The following is a 13,485-nucleotide window of genomic DNA, read 5'->3' on the forward strand; positions in this document are numbered from 1 at the left end:
ATACATGGAATTTCAAAGTGGCATAACTTTTGATTCAAAACTCCAAATTGGTCCATTCTTTTTTCAAAATACTCCTTGTGACCAATACTTTCCAAATCAATCATTGCCTTGCATGAAAGAAGCTCACATGATCACTTGTTCATACATGTGCATTTTAGAGGGAAATTTGATAATTCAAAATTGGTTGATCATACAAGTCAAATACCACTTCCATCTTGATTATTAATTGACTTTAAGTGAATTTGTACCCTTGCATGGTACTGTTCACGTGCACATTGGTCATGCTAAGCACACTTGTGCAATTTTGCAATTCACCTCATATCTTCCTAATCCTAATTAACCAATGCTTAATTGTAATTTCAGTGTGATTAACAGGTGGTATATAAGGAAAATCCTAACTGTTTTGCAAAGGAGATAACAGAATTTGAGATCTAGAAATTTCCATTTTTCTCTCTCTTTGATTCTTCAAATTTTCCACACAAACACCAAATTTCTTTGCTTAATCTTGTTCATCATCCTTCATTGATCAAGATTCAGCTTCTATTTTGGATAGTTGAGCAAGATTCGTGCAGTTTCATGAGCTGGAACATGTTAATGGAATTCTGAAATTGGAGTAGATCTAGGTGGTTTCAAGTGATCTTTTGTACACAAAGCTTCAAGGCAAGGTTCAGGAAGTTGATATGGAGCTGGAGATAGCTTGAACACGCGTAAACAGTGCACTGCCATTTCCAAGTAGGTTGAATTCGACCTCTCTTTTTGCCAATTTCTTGTGATAATCGTGTAGATCTTGTTATGCTGAGCATGTTGATATGTTTAGAATTGATTTTGGTGAAGAAATGAGCATGTGGTGATGAATTGAAGTTTTGATGTCAATTATGTTCTTGCTCGATCCAGAAAAGTTAGGAAGAGTTAGGATTAGATAATATGATATTTGTGATCTACGTGAGGAGAGCTTTCCATTGGTATATGGCACGATGAATTCTGGAAAAATATTTGAAGCTCCGCCGTGGACACGGTCGGAGAAGACGACCGGAACTACTGTTCCGGCATCTGGTTATATTGCCTAGGGTTTTGGCCACGTACGCTTCCACGTGAGTGCTGGCATGGCTGTTCTATTGGCTTGGATTTGCTTGACCGTTCCACGCGTGCATTGACCGGTGATGTGGTTGCCACGCGTTTTAATGGAACGCGGTGTTTCATGAACGCTTTTGGAGCCTTTGAGCGCGTGTTCGATACTTGGCTAATGCATTTTGTGAATATTAATTTGGATTCTCGTTTTTCCTGTCTGGCGTGTGTTCGATTCCCAGCTTGTGCACATGCTGAGTTAATTCAAACTTCCATTTTCCCTCTCATTTTCCTATTATTTCATATTATTTTTGTTCAACTTTAAAAAATCATTAAAAATTGAAAAATGATCCAATTTCACTCCAGTTTTTTTTCGCATGCTTGTTTTAATGTCTAGTTTTTTATAGAATTTATTTCATGATTTGTTGATTGCTGGATTTTTAATTGTGTTTTTTTTATTGAACCTTATGCCGAATTGACATGTTACATTCATTGCTTTGTGAAATGCTCATCTTTAATCCAATTGATCTGAAATTTGGTGTGCTTGATCCTCGCATGTGATATGATTTTTGAGCTTTGATTGGGAATTTTTATCATATGCTATCACTGTTTTGGACACATGAAGATATGTTGTGACAATTTGTGTCACATTTTGTGCCTTGCATTTGTGCATTTTTGATCACCTATCATTTGAGCTCTTCTAAATCTAATCTTTTGCACATTGTTTGTTCATGACATGATGAGTTCACATAAAAAAATTCATGTTCATTAGATGCATTTATGTTTTGATTTGGATTTTCTAATTTGGATGTCCAATTTATGCACATTGTCTTGCCTTGGCTTTACATGGATCATTTGAGCCACTTGCCTTATGAATTGATGTTGGTCCTTTTGAGGACATCTTGTGACATGTTTGAACTTGCTTTATGCAAAAGATTGACTTCTATTTTGATCATTTGGTTTGGTTTTGGACCTAGTCTTTGCACTAGTGTTTTTGTATATAACTAATTGTGCTTTGTGTTTTAGGTTTGGACATTAGCCTTGATGATTGGTTTGCTCTCACTTTCTGAGATGCAAATACCTTTGAGCACTAACTATTGTTGTTTTGTAGGCAAATTGATGTGATGAACTAATTTGAGTGCTTGCATTTGTGCCTTGCATTGAGTTGTAAATATTGGAAAGTTCCACTGTTTGTCTGTTGATTTTCTGATTAAGATATTAATTGTTTAAGCTTTTGTACAGGTACATTAGTTGCTTGCTAGCTTTGCTTTTGCTTAAGCTTTGGATTGTGGTTGATATACCACTGAGGTAGTTTAGCTCTCTTACTCCATGTAGTCTGGAAGTCCTATCACCTTTTTGGCAGGCATTTTGGGTTGAAGTCCTCCTTAAGAGGCTCTGTCTGTGTTTGTTTACATTTGTGCCAAAGACCTCCAAGTGAGGCATGTTACTTGATAAGTCCTCCTAAGTGAAGAGGCAATTGACAGATAGAAGGGATTAGCAATCAATCCCCTGTTATTCAGTGAGTCATTCTTTATGCTCGTACTACGTGCTGATGCTCTAGAACATGTTCCCAAGATCTTTGTATAGAGTCAGTCAAGTGGAATAGGGTCCCTCTTTCTGGATCCCCACGCTTTCTTTGTCATTGAGCTCACCCAGGCCAGGGTTAAAAGCATGAAGTCTCATCCTCATTACCATTTTGATCTGCTCACCCTAACTCTCAATGTTAGTGGTTAAGAGCTCCTGTTTACCCTTACAGTTTGGCTTGTTTGTCGAGGTTGATATGACCCCTCTTGACTAACGCCTACCCATTGTTTGGGCCTCTTGTATGGATATAGCGTGTGATACTTGTTCACTGGTGTTGATGTTTTTGAGATGACTTGCTTCCTGTGTGAGTTAGGTTCTGATTAGAGATTTCAACTTAGGGATTGTGGATTGCATGACAACTATTAGGCTCGAGTCTTAGTCTCCCTTTTAGTTTGTTATTTCCCCGATCTCTGGTTAGGAGAGAGTTTCTCCCATGTTAAGGGGAACTACGTCGCCCTGATTCTCATACCAGATGAGATGCGTAGGCAAGAGGTCGAGCGAGATCTCTCTGGGCACCCTTTTGTTTTTTTGAGTGTGTTCAACCTTTTTGTTTCTTTTGACGTCTCAGCGTCTCTTTGTGTTTGTGTGACAACTATTAGGCTCGAGTTCCAGACTCCCTATTAGTTTGCCAATACATGGACTTACATCCGACTCCAAACAAACAACACAAACAAGGAAACAAATATATATATATATATATATATATATATATATATATATATTATATATATATATATTAATATATATATATAAAAGTATGTTTGTGTCTACATTATTGTGTCAATGTATGAGTTATATTCGAAATGTCCGTATTTGATAGGTTACGAGCAATCTTTGTCTTCGGCAATAATGAAGATATATGGGTTGGTTAATAAAAATTACCATTATTTTATTTCACAATGGTGGATTTTCTCTTTTTAATGTGTGTTTTTATTATTGAAAATTGATCATTAAATAAAAATAGGTTTATTATTATTCTTTTCATATGTTATTAGGAGGTTTATTTTGTTCCTTTCATTTAATAAAAAATTATATTAATTTTGCAACTCTTCAAAAATATTATATTAATGCTTTTCGTTTAATTAATAATGATTTTAGCGATTGATTTTATAATTTTTTATCTATAACTAGACACAAAAAATTAACATAATATATTTTGTAAAATTAATAGATTAATATAATTTAAATATATATATATATATATATATATATTAAAAGAGAAAATAAACATGAGGTTAAGATACTAGAGAAAAAAGATTAAACTGCTAACTTTTTTTTAATTGATGAAAATTGGCATTTTGAGAGATGTTTATATCTTTATCATCTTTGAGGAAATCTTACTACTTTGAATTTGGAAGCTATATAAATTTTGCATTTATAATATATGTCTTCTAAAATATTAGTTTTTTGAGTTTAGAATTGACATTTCAAAAATATGGTGAAAAAATTGTCGTGTTCTTTGAATTTCTTTCTATGACTAACTGTTATGAGATTTCAAAATTTTGAGACTTTTTTTTCGTCAAATGTTATTATTACGCATAGATTGTTAACTGTCACACATATATGGGTAACATTTTGTCTGCACATGAATTTTCAACTTGATTTACTTCTTAGAATGTGTCATTGTAAGAATTTAGTCAAGTGTTCTTTGAATTCTTTTTATATTGACACAATTTAAAATTAGTTGTGTTAACAAAAACGTCAATGCGATAAATAAATTATAGCAACCACAAAGATTATGTTAACTTCGTATAAGGGATAAGTGATAATATATTAGATTGTGACGTAAGAGTTTTGATTGTAATAGGGATGTAGAACACGATTGATTGGTTTGTAACTAATTAGAAAACTAATGAAGGAACTAAGATAATGATAGATAAAAAATGATAAGATCAATTAATTTTCCTCTTGGAATCATCTACTTCTATTTGTGAGAAACTCATGGTTGAACCTATAATAAATTTATTTTATGACCTTTACAAAATATTGTTATCCAATAAATTCATTATTAAGTAACTTGCTTTTTTTAAAGAGACCCCTCAAATATCTTAGGAAAATACAGTGTAATGGATGAAGGTTTTATAGTGCGAAAAAAAATAAGAAGGGTATTTTACAAAATACAATTATCCAACGAATTGATCGTCAAATAACCCGCTTCGTCTGAAATCTCTCAGATGTCCTGGGAAGCATAATCGTAATTGACAAAGGTTTTATAGCACGTAAACTAGACTAATGATCAAGAATACTCATGCATTTTTGTTAGAAATCATAATAGTCTCGCAATATTATTTAGTCGGATGTGGAAATCTCCGGTTAGATCTCAGTTGTCATCTAAATCAATTCTACTAATTACATAGACAGAAGAAAGTAATTAGCTCAATCAATACCATATAATTGATCAAACATAGATTCAATAAAGGGAAAATCAATAAGATTTAGATTATTTTACATTGCAAGGGTCAAATCATCTAAGAGAACTAGTCACTCATTCTTAAGGGATACATGACTATTATTGTGGGTGTTTTTCGCAAGTATATGGAGTGTATCAGAGTAATATAAAAGGTTGTTGAACCCACAAAAACCTAATGGTCAATCTATCATTTTCTATTGCTACGGAGTTTATTTAAGGCGATTGTAAAAGATTTGGAATAGGAACAACAAAGTAAAATAATAGACGAATAAATTCAGAAATGTAATATCGGAATGTGGCTTTCATCGATCAACAATACTCTTATTATTCCTAAGTAAAACTACTTACGGAGCAATGTTTTCTTCCTTAAAAAAGAACTAATTAAAAAGGAATTGTCGCTCTCGCGTATTCGGAATCGGGTTTTACTCTCTAAATTATATCCTCCGCTCTCGCGTGTTCGGTGCGCTTTGCATTAAAGTATGGGAAATCTTTTTTAGAAATTAAATTTTGTTACTTAGTCAAAAAATGGTTTTGGTTGAAAAATTTGACTTTAAAGGGTTCCCGGCTTTCGATCGGATAACCGGATTCTAAACTTATAAACGCGTCCGAAAATAGTTTTAAAATCACTTTCTAGAAATATCAACTTCTCCTAATTAATTAACAAAGTGCTCTCACGGTGTTTATTAATAAAAAAAATAAATTTTTTATCTTAGGTACCAGATGGCTCTCGATCTTACCCGACGTATCTACGATTCTACTCTCGTAGTAACCTGACTAATTTAATTTCTGAAAAATTAAGATAAAACTAAAACATTCTTGATAGTAATCCCAAAGAAATAACAGATCGAGTATGATCGAATCGACGGTTCTCACATTCCAGCACTAGTAGATTAGCTGGACATGGTCATAGTAAACGATAAAGCGAAGGATTGAAAGTTATAATTAAACATAACAAGCGATTCAATTAAAATTATGAACGTGCAGTGAAGTAAATTGAACTTCGAATTTAAAGTAAGACAAGAAAAATAACAAACATGTAAAATAAATGAGCAAAAGAAATAAATAATACTGAAGATAATAAGTAAATAGACAAAAGAAATAAATAATGCTGATAATAATAAGAACCTGCTCCAAACAAAGTCTTGAATCTGGTACAGAAATAAATCGAAGGAAAACTTGAACGAGAAAGTAAATGATGGCAAGATAAAACTAAAAGTGCTCCAAACTCAATAACAACCGCAATGCGATAACCCTCCAATGCAAAGAATTAAAGCTCTCGAAAATATGAATATATGACTTAAGTTGTACAAAGTTTCGATGGTGTCAAATGTGAGTTTTAACCACTATTTATAGTGTTACAAAGTCCTGGAAACAAAGTCAATATGGCTAAATTCGTGTGAGAGAAAAAAGGGAAAAGTGGGGAAGAATGCTTCAGCCCTTTTACCGCTTCACTCTTATAGGGGATGACGATCGTCATACCCCTTGTGGCGAACGCCACCTTCACAGAACATGGAGACGTGATCTTTATGACCGTTAGATCATGGTACACGTCAGCCACATCATGATTATAAAAACAAAAAAGTTAAAACTAATATCAAAATTGCATATGAGACAATTATTTATAACTAAGTTGAATCTTTTCTAAAGCTTTTTATTTTTAAATTTTTAAATCTAAAACTATAACTTACTTAGTTTAACTCTTAGACCAACTCAGTTTTATATATATATATATAATTAATATATATATATATATATATATATATATATATATATATATATATATATATATATAAACAATAATTGTCATGGGTATGTTTCAATATGACAAAAATAGGCAATTGAGTTGATGGAAATAAATGCATTGCAAATAGTCTCACATAGAAAGTGGAGCTAATATTAAAAGCATTTATAAAGACCTTGAAATATTAAACTCACCAAAGGAGTCAAATAGGATAAGGTGTCACATGGACATATGTGGTGGTCCCAAGCATTATACTGCGTGTCACATCCAAACAACCCCTCGTCGGTGCAGCCACCGACGACACCGACTCCGGGACCGGGTTTGAGGGCGTGGGCATAGAGGCGCTAGTGGAGGCTTGTAGGCGGAACTTGAGCACTTAGGCACATCATGAAATGGTGCATTGTATTATCATAGGTGAACCATTGCAACATATGGTGAAAAAGTGTTGTTTCATCAAGAGATGCAAACTTATGAAATAACACATGCATGATTCTGAATTCGAAAATGATTCACTCAAACTCTGCATATCCTCTTAAGCATTCCATACACACTTCCTTGCATTCGAGTTCTTCACCATTCTTATTTAGACTCGATTAAAAGGGTGAATTATCTTGGGTATGAATTATCCTGGGTATTCTTACTTTCCGACTCTAAGACATCAAAGACAGTGCTTGAAATACTTTTAAGGAAAGTGAATTCGTTCACGATTCAACCTGAATCCATTTAATCTTGTCAAAATATCTAACAGTCTTAACAGTATTTACATAATGGTTTCCAACGCTGCAGTTTCAAGCATCAAAGTTATGAATCAGGATCTTGTCAAGTTGGATCGCTTTGATGGAACCAACTACACCAGATGGCAAGGTAACACAATGGTTTCCGACGCTACAGTTTCAAGCATCAAAGTTATGAATCAGGATCTCGTCAAGTTGGATCGCTTTGATAGAACCAACTACACTAGATGGAAAGATAAGATGACATTCCTACTGGCTGCTCTGAAGGTTCACTATGTCTTATATCCTGACTTAAAACTCATTCCTGAACCATCAGAAAATGACCCTGAATAAGTCAAGAAGGAGCGCAAGAAATGTAAGGAGTACGAACTACTATGTCGTGGACATATTTTGAATACGTTGTCTAATCGTATCTATGACCTCTATACGGATAATCCGTCTGCAATATAAATTTGGAAAGCACTTGAATTCAAGTTCAAGGCCGAAGAGGAAGGTACGAAGAAGTTTTTAATTTCTAAATACTTTTATTTTAAATAGATAGACTGCAAGCCCATTCTTCCCCAAGTGCATGAGCTTCAAGTCCTCGTGAATAAAATAAAAGCGGTGAAAATAGACATCCCTTAGACCTTTCAAGTTAGTGCAATCATTGCAAAATTGCCACCTTCATGGAAAGGCTATAGAAATAAATTGTTGCACAGTTCTGAGAACTTCTCTTTGGAGAAAATCCATAAACATCTCTGAATCGAGGAGGAATCGAAGGAGAGGGAGAAATCAGAATCTACATGTCTTTCTAAAGTCAATGTTGTGGCCATCAAAGGAAAAAAGAAACGTGATGGCATAAAGAGTCATCTTAGACCAAAAAAGGAACATAACAAGTTCAAGAATTCTAGCGGTCATAAGGGTCCGAAAAGCTTATGTTTTGTTTGTAGAAAACATGGACATTATGCTAGAGATTTCAGGCACAACAAGTCAAAAAATGAGATCAATGCAGTTTATGCAAATGATGACATAATTACTACACTAAGAGAAATTATGACAATCAAAGGTAAAGTTCAAGGTTGGTGGTATGATACATGTGTTACGGTGCATGTCTCTTATGACAAGGCTGCTTTCAAAACCTATTATGAGACAAATGATGGACAAGAAGTGCATATGGGAAATGAAGTACGATCTAAATTTGTTGGAACCGGATCGGTCGAACTCAACTTCACTTCAGGAAAGAAAGTCACTCTCGTCAATGTGCTTCATGTCCCTTACATGAATAGGAATCTTGTTATTGGGGATTTATTGGGAAAACCATGTATTAAATCTATTTATGAATCGGGCAAACTTATAATGATCCGTAATGGTGTATTTGTTGGAAAAGAATATTCCGCCGAGGGAATGATCAAACTATGTACTATCGATAATATCATTAATGAAATTTCTACTTCCACTTACATGCTTGAATCTGTTTCCCTATGGCATAATAGACTAGCACATTCCGGTATTAGTTCTATGAAGAAACTAATTAAATATGGATTGATTTCATGTAATATAAATAATTTCAAAAAATGTGAATTATGTGTTAAATCAAAGATGATTATGAAACCTTTCAAAAGTGTTGAAAGAAATACAAATCTACTTGATCTTGTACACTCAGATTTGTGCGAATTTAATGGCATGTTAACCCGTGGGGGAAATAGATATTTTATTACACTCATCGACGATTCTTCTAGATACACACATGTATATCTCTTAAAGCATAAAGATGATGCTTTTAATGCCTTTAAGATTTATAAAGAAGAAGTGGAAAATCAATTAAGTAGAAGTACTAAAGTCCTTATGAGTGATAGGGCAGATGAATACTTTTCTACTGAATTCGATGCATTTTGTGAAGAACACGGCATAATACATGAATGTTCGACACCTCACACACCGCAACAAAATGGCATGGACAGAAGAAAGAATCGAACATATCAAGAGATGATGAATGCCATGTTGATGCATTCTGAATTACCCCTCAATTTGTGGTGTGGGGCCTTATTATCCGCTTGCCATATAATTAATAGAATTCCTTTAAAGAAAACCGGTATTTCTCCATATGAGGCATGGAAAGGAAGAACACCAAATATTGGTTACTTTAAAGTGTGGGTGTATGTGGCTTACTACAAAAACATGGATCATAAAAGAACCAAGTTTGGTCCTCGAGGGATAAGATGTGCTTTTATAGGATATGCACAAAATAGTAAAGCATATATACTCTTAAATTTAGAGACTAATGTAATGATAGAATCCCGGGATGTAGAATTCTTTGAAAATCTTATCACCAAGGATAAAGAATCAGAGTCGGCCTCAACTAAAGAATCTTGTGGAAAAGATTCGTCTTGGATTGTAGAAATACAACCTGAAGGCACTTCTCGAATCATTGAGTCACAACCCGAGCCTAGGATAAGCAAAAGAGTCCGGAAAATAAAGAATCTAGGACCAGACGAAATTGATCCTCAATTTATTTCCTTTTATTTAGTTGAAGGAAATTGTAAGAATTTCGTGCAAAGTATTCCGGTCATTCTTCAATTAGGGTATGATCCTAAAACTTACAAGGAAGCAATAACTTCAAGGGACTCCTCCTTTTGGAAGGACGTTATCCAAGATGAAATGGATTCAATTGTTTCAAACCACACTTGGGAACTTATTGACTTACCAAAGGGATCAAGGCCCATTGGATGCAAGTGGGTGTTTAAAAAGAAATATCATAGTGATGGTACCTTAAACACTTATAAGGCCAGATTAGTGGCAAAAGGTTTAGACGAAAGGAAGGTATAAATTACTTTGACACATATGCACCAGTAGCAAGGACAGCCATAATTAGATTGTTGTTTGCCTTAGCCTCTTTAAATGACCTTATAGTTCATCAGATGGATGTTAGAACAACATTCTTAAATGGAGATCTTCATGAGGAAATCTACATGGAACAACCAGAAGGCTACGTGTTTCATAGAAATGAACTAAAGGTGTGTAAGCTTGTCAAATCCTTATATGGCTTAAAACAAGCACCAAAACAATGGCATCAAAAATTTGATTTCATGATACTTTCAAATGGATTTATTCCTAATTCTTATGACAAGTGTTTATACACAAAAGTGTGCAAAACCACTGTGATATTTCTTTGTCTCTATGTTGATGACATCATAATAATTAGCAATGATTTGAATGGAATTCTAGAGACAAAAAGGTTTCCAACTTCCACTTTCAAAATGAAAGATCTTGGACTTGTTGACACAATTCTAGGGATCAAAGTTAAGCGAAATAGTGGGGGTTATTAACTTAGTCAAACACACTATATTGAGTAAATGCTTGATAATTTCAAACACCTAAAATTTAAGGAAGTAACCACTCCATTTGATCATATCGTCAAACTTCAAAAGAACAATGGAAGAGCAGTAGCTCAATTGGAATATGCAAGTGAAATAGGGTGTCTTATGTACTTAATGCAATGTACCAGGCCCGATATATCATTTGCAGTTAGTAAAATGAGTAGATTTACTAGTAATCCAAGTAATGAGCACTGGAAGGCAATCACTAGGATTTGTGGCTATCTACTGAAAACCAAAAACCTTGGCCTTCATTATGGTAGGTTCCCTGACACACTAGAAGGATATACTGATATGAGTTGGATATCTAACGTTGGAGACCATAAATCTACAACTGGGTGGATATTTACACTAGTTGGAGGAGCAATTTCTTAGAAGAGCAAGAAACAAACATGCATTACTCTTTCGACCATGGAATCAGAGTTTGTGGCTCTTGCTTCCGCTGGTCAAGAAGTAGAATAGTTGAGGGATCTTCTATTGGAAGTTCCATTGGCTAAAGACAATGTTTCAAAGGTGATGATACACTGCGATAACCAAGCCACTTTAGCAAGAGCATTCAGCGAAGTGTACAATGGAAAGTCTAGGCACATAGGACTTAGACATTCGTTTGTGAGAAAAATGATTAAGGATAGAATCATTTCACTCACCTATATACGAACAAGCTATAATATGGCCGATCCATTTACTAAGCCACTGGACAGAGACTTAGTAAAAATAACCTCGAGAGGCGTGGGGTTGAAACTCCTTGAATAAGAGTTCCAACAACAGCGACAACCCAATCTTATGTTAACAAAACATTAACTTCAAGATTCAATAGGCAACAACAAGTTGTTGATTTAGATGTAAGTCAGGCATTGAGTAATAATGTTGACTATTTTAAATAGAGGGTTGAGGTTTTCAAAACCTCTTAATGAAGTTCATAACCGAGGAAAAGTATCTCATGGAAAAGGATACAACATGAACTTCACCTATGTGAATTTTGAGATGGTGTCATCTCAAAGTGAGAGTTGGAGTTTCTCTCATACAAAATTCATGAAACAGGATATCATATTGTCGCAACCTGAAAAATACAGTGTGCGAAAAAACAACCGGCGAAAGAAAATGACAGAAGAGTCACCACCGTGCATTATTTATCCCAAAGGAGGGAAAGGAAACGCTCGAAGTAAACCTGAAAAGAGGAAAGGAAAAGACAAGGTCTCGCAACCAAATCTTGGGTTCGGGAGTCGGTTATGCGAAGGGAAGGTATTAGCACCCCTACGCACCCGTAGTACTCTACAGGATCCACTTTTGTAGTTCTTGTCTAAAGGGTGTGAGTTTATCTTGTGTTGTTTACTAAAAAAGGGGTTAAATGAAAATGACTCGCGCGGATGTCACATCCACTGCATACGTATCTCATCTGAATATGAGAATCAGAGTCTTCGTAGCTCGGCTGACCTATGGGTTTGGGGGATGTGTGCTTGCTAAGACATCGCGTCTTATGCCTACGTACCTCATCTGGAATGAGAATCAGAGCAAGCCGTAGTTCGGCTAACTACGGGGTTAAGGATTATGTTTTGGGGCGAACAACGTTACTACGCAATCTACCGGATGCTCGACCTTTGGAGACTTACTCACCTGTAGTAGAAGGAGTAAACGTGTGTTTAGGAGAAGAAAAATCAATGAAGGGTTAGGGTTTGGGATGCTCATGCAAAAAGGCAGTCCTTGACGAAGGAACCGCGCTACCTGCGGGGATACGAACACATACAAAACAAACATGTATAAAGTAAATGTGCCAACAAGGCAATCAGAATAAATCTCCCAAATGGTATCCCACAAGCAAAATGGAATATCCAGCGAGCTATCCCAGCAAAAGTCATGTGAGTCTTCACAAAAACTCAACAAAAGGGTTAGTGAAACAAGATAAGGATTAGGAGAAAACATGTTATGACAAACGTAAGTCAGATTAGAGCAGAACAATATGGTTTTTCATGGATAACAGTATGGTTTCAGAAACCTCAAACCCTGTGGCATACACTTCAAAAATTAAACGATTAAGCATTCAAGGCATTATTTATACATTCATACATAATTATGAACCCGTGGGCAAAAACCTAATGAAATTCATCCATCATACCTCAAACATTCAGAGTATTCAACTTCAAATCACAAAGGTAATGGGAATAAGGGCAAACCTGATTGGAGAGATCGGTTGAAATCAAATGGCACGGCTGGATTTGCGAACCAATGTTAGGGTTTGCTTGAGCTGAAAGTGTGTGAGTCAGAATGAACCTTTCAGAGTTGCCTGGAGGTTGCTCTGAACTCTGTTAGCTCTTCTCTCACTATCTTTTTCCCCAGGGTTCTTCTCTCACTATCTTTTTCCCAGATAGGGTAATAGGAATAGAATGAAAAAATGTTTCACTAAAACTCTGAATTTATAACCTGATTTTTGTGGACCTGTAGGCTCAAATGAGAGAGGTCCAAGTCCAAGATTTATTTATTTATTTATTTATTTATTTTCGTTTTTCGTTTTTTTTTGTTTTTTATTTTTTATTTTTTTCAAAACACGTGGGCTTCGCCTAGCGAGCATGACAGCTCATGAACAAACCTTTGCTCCTTCAA

This window comes from Lathyrus oleraceus, chromosome 6 (genome assembly GCF_024323335.1).
Source record: "Lathyrus oleraceus cultivar Zhongwan6 chromosome 6, CAAS_Psat_ZW6_1.0, whole genome shotgun sequence".
NCBI classification, from domain to species: Eukaryota; Viridiplantae; Streptophyta; class Magnoliopsida; order Fabales; family Fabaceae; genus Lathyrus; species Lathyrus oleraceus.